This window comes from Sarcophilus harrisii, chromosome 3, assembly GCF_902635505.1.
Source record: "Sarcophilus harrisii chromosome 3, mSarHar1.11, whole genome shotgun sequence".
NCBI classification, from domain to species: Eukaryota; Metazoa; Chordata; class Mammalia; order Dasyuromorphia; family Dasyuridae; genus Sarcophilus; species Sarcophilus harrisii.
In genome coordinates this window covers 244311274-244327527 of record NC_045428.1, presented here as the reverse complement: position 1 = coordinate 244327527, position 16254 = coordinate 244311274, and the positions used below count along the sequence as shown (strand labels likewise).

Sequence of the window (16254 nt, the reverse complement as noted above, 5' to 3'; positions counted from 1 at the left end):
ACACCCTTTCTCCCTCCGGTTGGTTTCAAACGCCCTCAGATCATCTCTTAATCCCGGAGGAGAGGCACGTACCCTGGTGAGGATTGCCAACTAGACTTCACGCATATGTCCCCTTGTAGAGGCTTTAAGCTGCTTCTGGTATTTGTTGATATATTCACTAACTGGGTGGAAGCCTTCCCTTCTAGCACTGAGAAGGCCCGTGAGGTATCTCAGTGCTTGCTGAAGATCATACGGCATTTTGGGTTGCCCAGCTTTTTGCAGAGCAATAACAGGCTGGCCTTCATTTCTCACGTAACCCAAAGAATAGCCAAGCCACTTAACTTCTCTTATCATCTCCACTCTGCCTGGCATCCTCAAGCCTCTGGGAAGATAGAAAAAATGAATCATACACTTAAGAGGGTCCTTACCAAATTCTGTTTGGAGACTAGGGAGGAATGGATAAAGAATCTCCCATTGGGGCTACTTAGAATTGCCCCTTCCCCCCAAATAATTAAACTAAATCCTTTTGAACTTTAGTATGGAAGGCCTTTCTTCATCACTGACATCCTAGTAGATGAGGCTTTGCACGGGAATTACTCAGTTTGCTACTCAGCTCAGTGCATTTCAAAAGGTGCTTTCTGAATACGCAAATGAGCACCTCCCTAGGCCCTGGGAAGCTTCAAACCAAATCCCATCCCCTGTCAATCCAGATGATTTGGTGTATTTGAAAACTTGGAAGCCCCAGGGATCCGACCCTCGAACTGGAAGGGTCCCCAGCTGGGCCACTCCTACTTAGCTCCAACTCAAGTGGTCTCATTCAACTGGAAATCTAGGCCTTGGGGCAGTGACAATCTTGAAGGAATCTCATTCAATTGAAACCCCAGTCTCAGATCTCTTATAAAAAGACAATTTTAAACTCATATCTTTGCAGAAGTCCGAAGTAGTACGTTTTACCAAGGGACCTCTTCTCTTAGCATAGGTGTCTACCATGACTCCTGCCTGTTGTGAAGAGACCTTTTTCTCAGTGATAACCTTTTGTTGTTTCTCTTCCAGGACCTTATCACCAAGAAGTCTGCCTTCCTAGCAAAAGCTGGCATCTCAATGCGAACACAATAAACTTCCCTTTTGCCATTCAAACTTTTCTGGCTCATGAATTCTTTTCACGTTGGACCTGCGTGGACCAGAAGGGGTTCCCACAATTCTCTGCACTGTCACTAACTGCATCTCACCCACCCACATTTTCCACTCTCCCCTCCAAGTCTCTGTTCTGAAGGGGCTCATAGTCTAATAAGGGAGAAGACAATATGAAAAAACCAAGGATATCCCATACAGGATAAATTTGGAGTCGTCTCAGAGGAAGGTGCTATAAAATGAAGGAATACTAGGAAAGACTTCTTGCAGTAGGTAGAAACTTAATTTGAAGAAGTCCAGGGAAGCTAGGATGTAGAAATGAGGGGAGAGTGAGTCCCAGAAATAGGGAACAATCAATGAAAATGTAAAGAGTTGGAAGAAGGAGGGTGCTGTACAAGAAACAACAAGGAAACCAGTATTATTGGATTGCACAGTACATTGAAGGGAATAAGGTGGAAGAATATTGGAAAAGTAGGAAGAGGCCAGATTACGAATAGCTTTCTTTTTTTTTACACTTTAATAATATTTTATTTTTCCAAATATGTGCAAAGATAATTTTCAGTATTTACCTTTGCAAAACCTTGTATTCTAAATTTTTCTTCCTCTGTCCCCTACCCAATATAGCAAGCAATTAGGCAATCTGATATAAGTTAAACGTATGCAATTCATCTAAATATATTTCCATATTCATCATGTTACATAAGAAAAATCAGATCAAAAATGGAAAAATATGAGAAAGAAAAAAGCAAACAAACAAACAACAACAAAGCTGAAAATACTATCTTTGATCCACATTTAGTCTCCATAGTTCTCTCTCTGGGTGCAGATGATTCTTTCCATTAGAAGTCTATGGGAATTGCCTTGAATCACCTCATTGTTGAAAAGAGCCAAGTCCATCACAGTTGAACATCTCATAATTTTGTTGCTACTGTGTACAATGTTTTCTTAATTCTGCTCACTGTACATATAAGGCTTTCCAGGCTTTTTATTTCTTCTAGAGCAATAATATTTCATTACATTCATATACTATAACTTATTCAGCCTGCACAAGATATTTTCATTCACACTTGAAAGAGAGAGAGAAACAGGTCATCGAGAAAGCCTTTATCTGATGAGCATAGCATCTGTGCCTTTATCCAACTCACTGATAAAAATGGTAAACGGCATAGTACCAAGCACAGGTTCCTTAGAATAAAGGTATCAGATAGGAAGCTATTCAACTGTTTCTAAATCCATCTGATTTTGCAATAATTTAGCCAAACTCTATCTTAAAAAAAAAAAAAAACATACAATTCATCAAATGTTTTGCTAAAATCTAAATAAACTGTATTTACATTATCTCCCCTCCCCAATCTATTTCACTTAGCAATCCTGTAAACAAAACAAAACAAAAGTTAGTCTGCCATGATTTGCTCTTCATGAGGCCATTGTTTTTTATTAATACAGTCCAGAATTTTGAAAGAAATGGCAGTCAAGCTCACAGGTCTATAATGGGCAGGTAGTAAGAAATAGCCTTATACTTAAACTAGTGTCCTAAATGGGTGGATATAACAATAGTAAGAGTGAAGAACTTATTCAGCCTACACAAGACATTTTCATTCAAACTTGGAAAAGAAAGAAACAGATCATGGACAGAGTCTCTATCTGATGAATATAGAATCTCTGCTTTTATCCAAACTTAAGAGCTACAAGATTCAGAGGTGGAAGAATTAACTTCACCCCCAGCTAGAATGAGAAAGTTTACAAATCAGCTCACATTAAGAAAGTAAATTCCACCTAAATTTATTGAGATGTATTAAAGACACAGCTTAACTTGGCAGTCAAATCTGTAGATTTCAAGTATAAGCATCACATGAATTCCATGGTACGAACACAGTACAGGTTTTAGCAAATATTCATTTTACAAACAGAGGAAAGGTAACCCCACTCATTTTAACCTATTTTTTCTGCTCAGAAACTTCTCTACCTCTTAAGTAACTTCAGAATATGGTTCCTGAGAAAATGAAATCCTCTCCTATATTACTAATACTTCTTTACTGAGTTTATATTATTGTAGCAGTAAATGGGATGATTTGTGGTAATGAAAAAGAATGGCATTATACTTGGAATGCTGTATATTGAAATTACATCTTGACTCAATCTGTTCTCAACAGACTGCAGTCTTAGGGACTTAATTAGAAGGTCAATCTACAATATTTATTCTGAACTACATTAGAGTATTAATTACTGAATATAGTTCTAGCTATGATTATTGAAACTTGCTATTTAAAGTTCAGGTGTTAGAGAATTCCAACAATGGGAGATAGCCAGTGAAAACACTCTGAGTGGGGAAACTGAAGCCAATATCATCAGAATATATGAATGTGACCAGAAATGAAATATAAAAATGATGGAAAAGTAGGAAGGGCTAGGTTAGGAAGGGCTCTGAAGAGATTTTATATTTGATCCTGAAGGCAATAGGGCACCACTGCAGTTTATTAGTGGGGAATGAGGAGAAGACAAGATGTCACATTATTAAATATGTGCTTTTGATTTGTATTTTTCCTGATTTTTGAATGAATTTAAATTGGATTTCCATTTTTTTTTTAAACTGCTTGACCTTGTTTGTATAGTTGCTTGAGAGAGACTGAAAGAAAGAATTTTTTTCAGACTAATTTTATTGTGATGGAAAGGCTAAAATCCTGCCATCAATCACCTTTGCTTCTTATTTGAAATTGAATGGGTATTACCTCAGGCTAGCAATTAAAGTAGTAGAAAACTTTGATTATGAAAGACAAACAGCTTTCTATTTTCTCCAAATTTACAACAAAGTTATCATGTAAATTTCCATCTACTTTTGCTCAGACGCAAACCCAGGTCATAAATTTGCAGAGTTGAGACAGGAGGACAGCAATCAGACTTTAGGAAAATTTTCAGGTTCCCCCCCTATATTTTAGATACTAGAACAACACAACACTCAATAAATCAAGAAAGCAGACACAGACAAAACAGTCCAGAATTTCCCTTCAAAAGTATAGCAGAGTCCAGTCCTAACATTAATTGAGAATTAAGCTAAAAGAATGGATAGAATTGGTGACAGTAAGAAAAGAAGAGATACCTTGATTTTTCTTCTGGTTTCCAGCTTTAAGAGAGAAAATAAGTGATACCAAGCTCTCTTCAGACACTGCAAAGAGAAAAAGATGCTAAGAAGAAAGGCTGGCAGTTACTTTCATGTTCGGATCCCCAGTTTGCTTCACTAGAGACTTCAGGGAATTTCCCTTTTGGTGAGATTTGGGAGACTCTCTCTCTCTCTTGGCTGAGCTCAATTGCCACTCTCCCAAAGGGGCAGCATAATAATTCCTTAAAAATTAGAATTGGGCAAGTGGAAGCTAATGAATCAAGATACAATCAAACAAAATCAAAGAAATGAAAAAAATAGAATAAAATATAAAATAGCTTATTGAAAAAAATAGACCAAAAATAGACTGAAGAGGAACAATATAAGAATTTTTAGATTACCTAAAGCCATAATCAAAAAAACCCTTTCCTCTTTCAAGAAATTGTCAAAAAAAATTGCCCTGAGATTCTAAAACCAGAGGGTAAAATGGAAATTGAAAGACTCTGCTATTCATCTTCTAAAGAAGATCCAAAAAATGAAACCTCCCAGAAGAGAGAGAGAGAGAGAGAGAGAGAGAGAGAGGAAAGGAGGAAGGGAGGGAGGAAGGAGGAAGGGGACAAAGAAAGAAAAGAAAAGAAAAAAAGGATTTATATGTACAAAAATGTTTATAGTAGTTCTTTTTGTAGTGGCAAAGAACTGGACGTGGAGGAGATACCTGTCTATTGGGTAATGGCTAACATGTGGATATATGATTATAATAGAATACCATTGAACAATAAGAAAATAAGCCTAAAATGGATTGTATGCTTTGATTATAAAAAGAATACCTAGAAAAGAGAGCCCAGATAACTTTAAAGGTCATCAATCAAAGAATGAGAGTCCAAAGTAAACAGAAAGAGGAGGGATAATGAAAAAAGTGAAAGAAATCCTTTTTGGAAAGGTCTGCCAAAAAAAAAAAAAAAAAAAAAAAGACATTTTTAAAAATTAATGAATAGTAAGTATTAGCTGAAGGGAGAAAACAGAGAAGGAATTTACTCGACTAACAGAGGAAAAGGGGGAGGAAGGAAAAAAATAGTTAAAAGCAAGGGAGAGAAAGGAACTACAAAACAAAACCCCAAAGGCAAAAGGGTAACAAATGAGTAGAGGGAACCAGGAGTGAGCAAAAGTGAGCAAAAGAAAACAATGAGAACCAGGCTACCTTTAAAAAAAAAAAAAAAAAAAAAAAAAAAAAAAAAAAAAAAAAAAAAAAAAAAAAAAAAAAAAAAAAAAAAAAAAAAAGATGAAAGTAGCTGAAGGTACACAATTATAGCAGAAAAGTGAAAAAAAAATTATAACTTGAGGGAACAATTTTAGAGTCAGAGGAAAATATAAAACAAACTAATAAGTTTAAATGTGAATAGATAAAACAATCTAATAAAACAACAACAACAAAAAAAAAGAATGATGTTAGATGGTAAAACAAAACCTTATGCTATTGTTACATGCATATCTAGGCAATGATATTAGAGCTTTCCCATAAGAAATGTGCCTTGCATGTAACTACATAAATTCAGTTACACATGCGAATTACTACATGCTTAAGAATGATTATTTCTCATTTCACTGTTATGTTTGACTATTTTGTGTTGTATTCATGCAATAGCAATAATGATTATATTTAAAGGCTCTATTTTTATAGGACCACTAATGGCATTTTTGTTACAATTAGCTAGCTTTGCCCTATTAATTAGCCATACTTTGTTAGTTATGCTTGATTGTTGTTCTATGGCTATACATGAACTTTTGAAATTTTCATGTATTGAAAAGAAAAGAGAGAAATGTGTTTGTGTTATGATCTGTGTTATAACTACATGTAACTATGCATCTCATCACTGCAGTACTCTGTCAAGTATTGACGTAGTATTACTGCATTTTATTTTGGTTTCTTTGATGCTATCAATTAGATATCCAGGATGCCAAGAAAATCATCCTTATTTTAAAGTGGTGATGTTTCTGTTTTCATTACGTAGTTTTAAGTTATAACTGATTTTGTAACCACCTGTAACTTTGATTCTTCAGAAACTTTGGCATTCCAAAATTTGTAACAATGTGATATCCTCCAAAAGTATAGCAGAGTCCAGTCCTTAACATTAATTGAGAATTAGGCTAAAAGAATGGATAGAATTGGTGACAGTGAGAAAAGAAGAGATACCTTGATTTTTCTTCTGGTTTCCAGCTTTAAGAGAGAAAATAAGTGATACCAAGCTCTCTTCAAGACACTGCAAAGACAAAAAGATGCTAAGAAGAAAGGCTGGCAGTTGCTTTCATGTTCGGATCCCCAGTTTGCTTCACTATTTATTTATTGTATTTAAAATATGTATTTAAATATGTATTTAAAAGTTTGATTTTTGAGACTGAGTGGTTTGAAATTGTTAAATACACTGTAATTTACATCCTTCAGGATAATTTCCAAAAATGGTATACCATCTTTTTCAGGCAATGTATAACATTCATCCATTGTCTTTGCTCCATAAAACTCTCTGCTTTTAGTTCCTCACCATGATTTGTCTCCTCATGACTAATAACAATCCTGCCTGTGTCTCTGAAGGTAATATATTCTTGTCTGCAAAAGATATATAGATATAGATATATATTTTGAAATGATCTTCATTGCAGGTGTTTTGGTTGTTGTTTTGTTTTGTTTATGATTATCATGGGTACTGTGAGATAAGATGACCAAGAGTCTTTGTGAAATGATGCGTCTTTTCATTCTTGGACAGAAGAATATAATTCCTTTAGTTGCCTCTCCAAGATGAGCCTGGGAATTTATCTTTTTGCTTAGTTAAAATTTCCTCTTTGTCGAGAAAATATAATTCAGTTCCAATCGATCAATGATGCACAGAATCAGCTATACCCAGAGAAGGAACACTGGGAAATGAATGTGGACTACTTGCATTTTTGTTTTTCTTCCCAGGTTATTTTTACCTTCTGAATCCAATTCTTCTTGTGCAACAAGGGAACTGTTTGGTTCTGCACACATATATTGTACCTAGGATATACTATAACATATTTAACATGTATAAGACTGCTTGCCATCTAGGGGAGGAGGTGGAGGGAGGGAAGGGAAAAGTCAGAACAGAAGTGAGTGCAAGGGATAATGTTGTAAAAAATTACCCAGGCATATGTTCTGTCAATAAAAAGTTATAATAAAAAAAAATTCCCTCTTTGTCTTCTAGTTTCACTTGTTACAAGAATATCAGAGTTCTTTTTTTCAATAATATAGAAACATGTTGTACACCAAGAAAAATATCTCTCATTAAGAGAAATAATAGTTAACAATTATCAGCATCTAAAAATTTTGATGCATTTGATTTGACCTGTTACATCTATAACAAAGTAGTGACGTTACTCTACTACAGCACTAGACTATATAAAGTATACATAATACTCAGAGACCATAAGAGTGATTCTTCCCCCTGAAGCTGTGGCAAATTTCAACTTCACTTGAGAAGTCAAAAAAGATCATAGTCACAGAAGCAGCTTGAATCGTAACAGACAATTGTGTACTGCTTCTGTCATATTTCTGTCTGTAATGAAGCCCTGTAATATCTAGACTTAGGCAAGTCTATGTATCATATGACTGAAATACTGAATTTGGTTACTCTCCTTCCTGCCCCCCAGATATTTTAATCTACCTCACTAATTGATAATAGGATTTGTTTTGATGACTCAAGAAAAGGATCTGATTATCAGAAGCTTAAATACTTTATCTTTCTCGGGTTTTGTCAGTCAAGGAAATTACAAGAAAGAGTTTTCTCGTCTTTCCAAATTTTGGCAGGTTCTAGAAGTTTTATTTCTGCATTTTTGATAGGAATAACAACAAAAGAGACTCTGAGAATGCAAAAAGTGAAAAACTTATCATCGGTGTTAACTCTTGATTCAAGCTATAAGTCTATTTCCTTTATCTGTTATGTTGTTTTTATTTGTCTATATTTATTATAGAGAGTAAAGGTTAGAGGATTGGTACGAGGTAATTAAAATTATCTGGCCATGGCAACCCATGAAACAAATATCTGATTAAAAACACAAAATGGACTTACATGTGCAAAATCTTATTTAAGATTGTCCAATTTTCCTGTTTTGCCCAATTTTCCTGTTTTACTTATTCTCCCTTCTTTATATAAACATTCCAGTCTGTTAGGATGTCTACCTCTCTTAAGGAAGAAACCCCTCTGGGTCCATTACCCCACATAAATTACTTTACTTGATGTGGAAACTATCTGAGCCTGAATTCTTTTGAAGATGACACTGGGAATACATCTGATACCTCAACAAATTGAAACCCAGGTTTTTCATACTTCAACTCCATCATTCTATCTAGTATACTATACAGCCTATGCCATGTAATAATGATTTTTATCAAATCCAAACTCAACAAGAAACATTATTTCATGGAAAACTTGGTTATCTTAATTTTTTAAAAAGAAGTTTTATTTGCGCTTTTTTATTTTATAGCACAACCAATTTTCTTTGTATGCTCTGCTGCCTTTAAACCCTTTGTTACAATATAGAAAAAACCTAGCATTTAGGTAGAGATTTTATTTTCTGCCTTAATTTAAACATATTTATCTCTAGTCATTCTCTGGCCCTTTTTTATTTGGGACACAATTCAGAGTATCAGAAACATCTGGGTTAAAAAAAAAAAAGGAAACAGAATGTGTTATAGTATCTTTTAAAACTAGCAGTGAAAATGGTTGAGTGGAAGGGGAAAAAACTTTGTTCTGGAACTTCCTTCAATTCTTGAGAAGGAATGAACACGTGGGTTTCCACCCCTATCAAGATGCCAGTAAGGTTCATTCCTCAGTTTTTCTGCCACAGCTCAGTTCCATTTTTTTCTTTCTCCATGTGTAGTCAATTCTTTCTAGTGTAGTCCTTGAGGTCCTCATCCCTTTTCTACTGCTAGATCATAAAATCTCCAATTCCAAAGCAGCTCAGTACACTTATAGGATATGACTAAGTCCTTCCATCAATCCAGAGACCATGTTGTGCCTAAAGGGTGTCCAGGACTGGTTCATACCTAGTTTACACCTTTTGATTCAATTAAGGGGATTCTTTCAACAGTAATAGGTTAACTGAAAAGAAGATGGGACTTGGGGAAAAAAGATAAAAACTTCAATTTTGAAGATGTTAAGTTTAAAATATTCTATAGGCACCTGCAGATGTGAAAGTTGAGGAAACTGAAGCCCAGGTAGGATTCAACTTCTTGAATAATTGCCACTGACAAGCCAGCAAGTTCAAGAATAGCAAATAGTGATAGCACCTCTTAGACCCCTGGCCTTACTTTGCAGCCTGGGTCTGGTAGCCTTCATTAAAAAGAGTAATCACTGTGAAAAAAGAATTCACTTTTATCAACACCAACTGAGGTTGAGCGGTAACTCTAAAAGTTCTAAGAGTAGTATCATGTTGTGGTACAGGAGCCACTTGCCAGTGGCTGCTGGAGGTCTAACTCAGACCTACAGAATGGATCCCTTCATATGAGAGGATGATGATGATGATACAAGAAGACCGAGAGGCCATTGCGTTCTCTAACCTCTCTCCTCTTCCCTTTGCCTCCAACTTATTTCATTCCCAATTCACAAGGAACATTTGTGAAGGCTGCCTTGTAACTCCTTCAAGTGTTATGATTCACAGCTGTGGAAGCTCTTGGAGAATTGACCTGCCCCTTCACTTAGGCATGGTCCTTAACAGTGTCATCCCTTAAACTCAACCACCTTGCTTTTATGCCCAAACCTTACAGCCATTATTTTGGAAATCAATTCCCCCATGGGAGTCTTTCTGAAAATATCTTTTTTCTATCATTCCCCAGTTGATAAATAGTTAAAAGATATAAATAGATAATTTTCAAAGGAAGAAATCAGAACTATGTATAGTCATATGAAAAATGCTCTAAATCACTGTAGAATTAGAGAAATAAAAATTAAAATAAATCTGGGGTGCCATCTCATACCTATCAGAAATGACAAATGTTAGAGAGCATTAGGAAAAATAGATACACTAATAAAATGTTGTTGGGGTTGTGAAATAGAAATAGTTCAATTATTTGGAAAGTAATTTGGAACTATTTCCAAAAGTTATAAAACTGCACGTAACCTTTGGCTTAGCAATATCACTACTAAGTCTGTATCGCAGTGGTATCAAAGGAAAAAGAAAAATACCTATATGTACGGAAATATTTATAGCAAATCTTTTTTTGTAGTGGTAAAGAATTGGAATTTGAGAGTCATCAATTAAGGAATGGCTGTTACACATGGTTGCTAATGGAATACTCTTGTGGTATAAGAAATGACAAGGGAGAAAGTTTCAGGGCGGGGGAACATGGAAAGAAATATATAGACAATAGTGTGAAGTAAGACAGTAGCAATGAAGCCAGTTGTGGTTCCTTAAGAAACTGTATTTCCTATTGATCTGTGATTCCTTTCAGATTCCCAGCCCCTCTTGGCTGAGGCATATCCTCCCCAGACAAGTTGTCTTTCCTGGATGCCAGAGCCTTTGATTCACAAATCCTGGTCAAAAGCATCCCTTTGAATTCCAATAGGAGATCCAGGCTTGTCCCAGCCCCCATTCTGACTTGCTTGGGCTCCCCAGCCCCCACTGGTTCTGATCTGCTTGGGCTTCCCAACCCCCACCAAGACATCCAATATAATAAGCTTCCATCGTTGCAGATGGACCTTGGCAGCCCCTCTTTACTGCCAGGACCTTCTATCCACTGAGAACTCCATTTTTCATAGATCTGCCACTATTGAAATCAGTCTCTTGGTAAACTGATTTCTACCTAACAATAAACTTTCATTTTGCAACTAATAATCGAGAATGAGTGAATTATTTCACTCCTAAAGCCTGCAGCCAATTTAAAGGGGATTCTTAATAACTCTCTTATAGCCACTAACCTTTAGACCACCAGGAATCTAGACCACTCTAAACCTCAGCAGCAGTAATGTTGCTGTGGCCCAATGATCAATGTTGAAAGTCTTGCTACTTGGATCAATTCAATGATCTAAGACAATTTCAAAGGATTGTTGATGAAAACATACTATCCACCTCCAGAGAGAGAACTGATAAACTGTGAATGTAATCTGGAGTATAATTTTCTTGCTTTATTTTTTTTCCTTTTTTGACATAACTAATTGGGAAAATGTTTTGTATAATTTCACATGTATAACTAATTGGTATCATTTTGCTTGCTTTCTCAGTGAGTGAGGGAGGAATAAGAAAGAGGGAGAGGATTTGATTCTCAAAATTTAAAAAAAAATGTTAAAAATAAATCGTAAGTTAAAAATTATTCCAAGTTGTCTTCTAGGATCATGAGATCAATTCTCAGCTTTTTTTTTCCTTCATCTGAAAACTACCTATTCATATCTTTTAGGTATTTATTAACTGTCTATATTTTTACAATACCTCCAGTATTGAAGACTGTTATGACTGCTACCTTTGATCATCTTGCTGTCAATCTGCAGTTCCCAATTTGCTTGGATCTTCAACTATTTTCAATATTAAAGTGTGTGTGTGTGTGTGTGTGTGTGTGTGTATTTTTAAAGAAATTATCTATTTTCTCATTTTTGGCTAAACAGTGGACCTATATTATAGTCATATGCCACAGCTTATTTACCCATTGCTCAACCCATAGCCTTGGAGCTGGATTTTTGTACTTGTGTTGAGTTTGGGAAGGGACCCCAAAAGGTTGGGGTCACAGACCAGTTCTAGAGGTATCTCAAAAGAATTTGCAGGCTTGAACCCATGTCTAAGTCAAGGGGCAAAGTTTTTTGTAACTGTAATGCCAATTGAAGTGGACTGAGTTCCAAAAGAATGTTGTAAAGAGCCAAGAGCAAGGAGACAAATTTATCCAGTTCTTCATGTCATTGATGTGCTAATTTTATGGCTTAGGGATAGAACTGAGGCCTGGTCTCAGGAATTTTGTTATCACGGACCAGCAGATGTAGGACTATCCCAAGGCCAGAAGATTTTAGAATCATTGACAGATTGTCAGAATAATAGTACTCTAAGGTTAGAGAGTCTCAGGATCACTAAGATATCTTCCCTAAAATCTATAAAATCTTTCACAATAATTGACAGACAGATTGTTAGAACACTAGCACTCTAAGGTTGGGGGGACCTCAGGATCACTGATTCTAAAGCCAGAAGACTTTAGAATCATTGAAAGATTGTTAGAACAAAAGTACTCAAAATCAGGGGGGACCTCCTTACTGCTGTTTTCCCTAGAAGCTATATCCATATCATTTTTTCCCTCTCAAGCAGTTTGAACTACAAATTTATTTGGGACAAAGGGACGGAAATCTCATCTTCTGGAGCTACTTCGATAGAACTGTCCTTTATCTAATGAGGTCCAGACTGAGTAGGAGAGGTATGTGACTTGAAGTGGAGTGCTGAGTGTCAGAATCAGCTGAAGGTATTCAGATTGAACAAATAGTTGGAAATTTATACCTTGGAGTCTGGAGGAAACAAATCTTACAGTAGGTTAAAAATTTAGGGGTCAAATATGAGCAAAAAGGATCATAAAAAGAGGAGGGGGGAGGAGGGTACTCAAGACCATCATGAATGTCTCTCACCAGACAACTTTTCTTAGGATAAATACCAAAGAACATTTCCCCAGTATCCCTACTTTTGTCTCCTCAAAGGAGTAGAGATAATGGGTAGAACAGTGGCATTATACACAGGAAAAGGTGTACTCAAGTGGCCTAGGGTGTAAGCACCATAATGTTCAAAAGGCATTAAGCACTGAGTAGAGAGGATGACATGCGGGGTGGAGATAATAAAGATAATAACTAATCTTAAATGGGTTTGATCTCTTTTAGCAAAAACCTCTAAATCTTTTCAGTATTACAAGGGGAAGGCTTTTACCCAATTAGTAAAGGTGTCAACAAAAACCAAAAGCAGTTTGAACCCCCTAAGAGGGGACATGTAAAATCTGTGCTTCCATAAATATGTACCCCTACTCCAGATTGGGGGGGGGGATTGGGTTAACAGCCCTTTCAGGGCTGCAGGATTGGGGGGAAAGGGGTTAACAGCCCTTTCAGTATTTACTTGGGCACAAACTTGGCAGACCTGACAGATCTGTTGGTTTCTCCTAGATTGTGAACAGTGAAAATAGGTTTCACAAAGGCATTGGAGAGCATTATTTTTTTCACCCAAGTGAGTAGCTTGGTATATGCCAAAGAGATGTTTCACTGGCTGGCTTCAGGATTAGAAGTTGGCCTGAAGATGTTTGAAATCACTCAGAAGGAGAAAATCTATATAATCTAGCCTACCGTTTTACCTTTCCTTTAGTCTTCTTAAACCTCATAGGCCAACAATCCAATAACAATGCCTTCCTTGCTATATCTTGAACAAGACAATCAAACTCCCACCTCCCGGGAATTTTCCCTGACTTTCCCTCATGCATAGAATACTCTCTTTCTGGATTTTCCCAGATTCTTTCAAGTCCCAAGTAAAATTTCATCCCCACCTACTCAATAAATACCAGTAGCTTGCTATTACCTGCAGGATCAAATATAAAATCCAGTTTGCGATTTAAAGTTTTTCATAATCTGTACATGTACATAACATGTACATACTTTTCCAGTCTTCTTACACGTGTACTTCATCTATAGACTGTGGAATAGTGACATTGATCTTCTGCTACACCCGCATAAGGCACTCTAAGTTCCCCCTCCCGACGTTGAAACTTGCAGTCTCCTTGCCTGGATCCTTTTCTTTCAAAAATTCAATCTTCTAGATTCCTTTAAATCCCAGATAAAGTCCCATTTTCTTCGAAAAATCTCAATGTATTTCCTGTCATCTCCAATTTATCTTGTATATATTGTTTGCACGTCACCTCCCCATTAGACCGAGGGCTCCTTAAGATTAGTCCGTCTTTTGTCTTTCTTACAGTGTCTGGCACATAAGTGTTTATTGACTGACCAACTGACCACTGAAGTCCCATTCAGAGAATTCTAAAAATACTTCAGTACCTCATTCTTCCCTTGCCAATCACTCAGCAAGCTTAATCAACCCGCAAGGAGAGTTTTTCCCTCTCAACCCCAGGAAGGGACGGATTCATAAAATGATCTGTGGTACATTGTATACATTTCAGATTCTCTCTTTTACCACGTGGGGGCTCAATGCACCTTCTTTAAAGGATTGCTCCGAAGCTGACTTTTCTTCTCATTCTCCCCGCCTATTTCCCGCCCTCTCTCAGCCCCTCGACTCCACCTTCTCAACCCTCCCCCATCCTGGGCTCTGTTTCACCGACTCTCCCTCAGTAGGATTTCCCCAACTTGCGACGTGAGGAAGCCTGAGAAACTCATTTCGAAAGCTTCTGTAATCGCCTTCTAAGATTGAAATCCGTGATTCTTCCTCACTGCCGACCCCACCGCCACCCTCTCTCCCCTAGATTATAACCACAGTCCCACCAACGCGTCCCCATCTCTCTTCTCCCAATCCCTTACATCCCCGGAGGAGGACCGAAAACTGGAGGAGACAATGACAGAACCTGAGAAGCCAAGGCTCCGCGCTGCAAAGGTAAAGCCATAGTTGGATTGTTTTTTGTTTTTCGGGTGGACGAAAGGAGAGGATCTAAAAGCTCATTTTAAAAATGAGGCCGGAAGTGATTCTAATCTAAAATGTCTGTGACCCAGTACTGACTCTTCTTTCTACTACTCTTCCGCTAGAAATCAATAAGCAATTAAACTTCTATAGATTAGGCACATAAAACGTAGTGAATTATCCAGACTCCAATTTCTGTCATAAGAATTCATTATTTGACAAAAACTTCGGAGAAAATTGGAAAATAGTATGACAGAAACTAGGCGTGGACCTACATCTTCACACTGCATACTAAGATAAATCAAAATAGACACATGATTTAGACATAAAGGATGATACCTTATAAACGAATTAGGAGAGCAAGAAATAATCTATCAGATATAAGGAAAAGGAAAGAATTTATGCTAGAGATAGAGAATATTATGAAACTCAAATGAGGAATTTGATTACATTAAATTGAAAAGGGATTGTACAAACAAAATCAAGCAACCAAGATTAGAAGGAAAGCAGAAGGATGAGAAATAGTTTTTATAACTGTTTCTGATAAAGGCTTAATTTCTAAAATATGAAGAGAACCAGTCAAATTTATAAGAATGCAAGTCATTCCCCAATTGATAAATATCAAAAAAGACATAAACAGGCATTTTTCTAATGAAGAAATCAAAGCTATCTGTAGTCATGAAAAAATGCTCAAAATCACTATTGATTAGAGAAATGCAAATTAAACAACTCTTAGGTACCCCCTCAGAGCTGAACAGTAGCCGAACAGGTTGTATTACATGAATTTGATGGAGGATGTGCTATAAAAAGTGGTGAGCAGGTGGATTAAAAAAAAAAAAAAAAAACTGCAAAAATTTACATTAACTGATGCTCAATGAAGTAAGTAGACCAGGAAGAGCAACATTGTAGAATGATCAATTGTAAATGACTCTTCTCAGCAATACAGTGATCCAAGACAATTGCAACAGACTCATGATGGAAAATGCTAGCCACATAATGAAAACCATGAAATCTGAATGCAAATCAAACCATACATTTTTCACCTTCGTTTTTTGTGTACCTAATCATCCCACTAGGTACCCACTGATCTATCACTTTAATTTTTAGCCAGTACCAAATAGTTTTGAATTTGGTACCACCAGGTCACGTTCCTTTGAATTTTTTTTTCATTAATTCTCTTGATATTCTTGACCTTTTGTTCTTCCAGATGAAATCTGTTATTTTTTTCTAGTTCTATAAAATATTTTTGGATACTTTGATTGGTATGGCACTGAATAAGCAAATTAATTTAGGTAGAATTATCATTTTTATTATATTAGCCCAGTCTACCCATGAACAATGAATATGTTTACAATTGTTTAGATCTAACTTTTTTTGTGAAAAGTGTGTGCTCATATAGTTCCTGGGTTTGTTTTGGCAAGTAGCCTCCCAACTATTTTATTTTGTTTACTGTTATTTGAATTTCTCTA

The 16254-nt window shown here is 36.4% G+C and overlaps 1 protein-coding gene across 2 annotated transcripts in view; it reads left to right on the top strand.

Annotated features, from left to right (window-relative positions):
* Positions 1-14475: 14475 nt before the first annotated feature.
* The window catches only part of IFNAR2 (interferon alpha and beta receptor subunit 2), a 38682-nt gene continuing 36903 nt past the window's right edge, over positions 14476-16254 (top strand). For both annotated transcript variants that reach the window (XM_031959347.1, XM_012546776.3), the window contains exon 1: positions 14476-14761. The gene's annotated coding sequence lies outside the window, so the exon portion shown is untranslated. The remainder of the gene's footprint in view (positions 14762-16254) is intronic.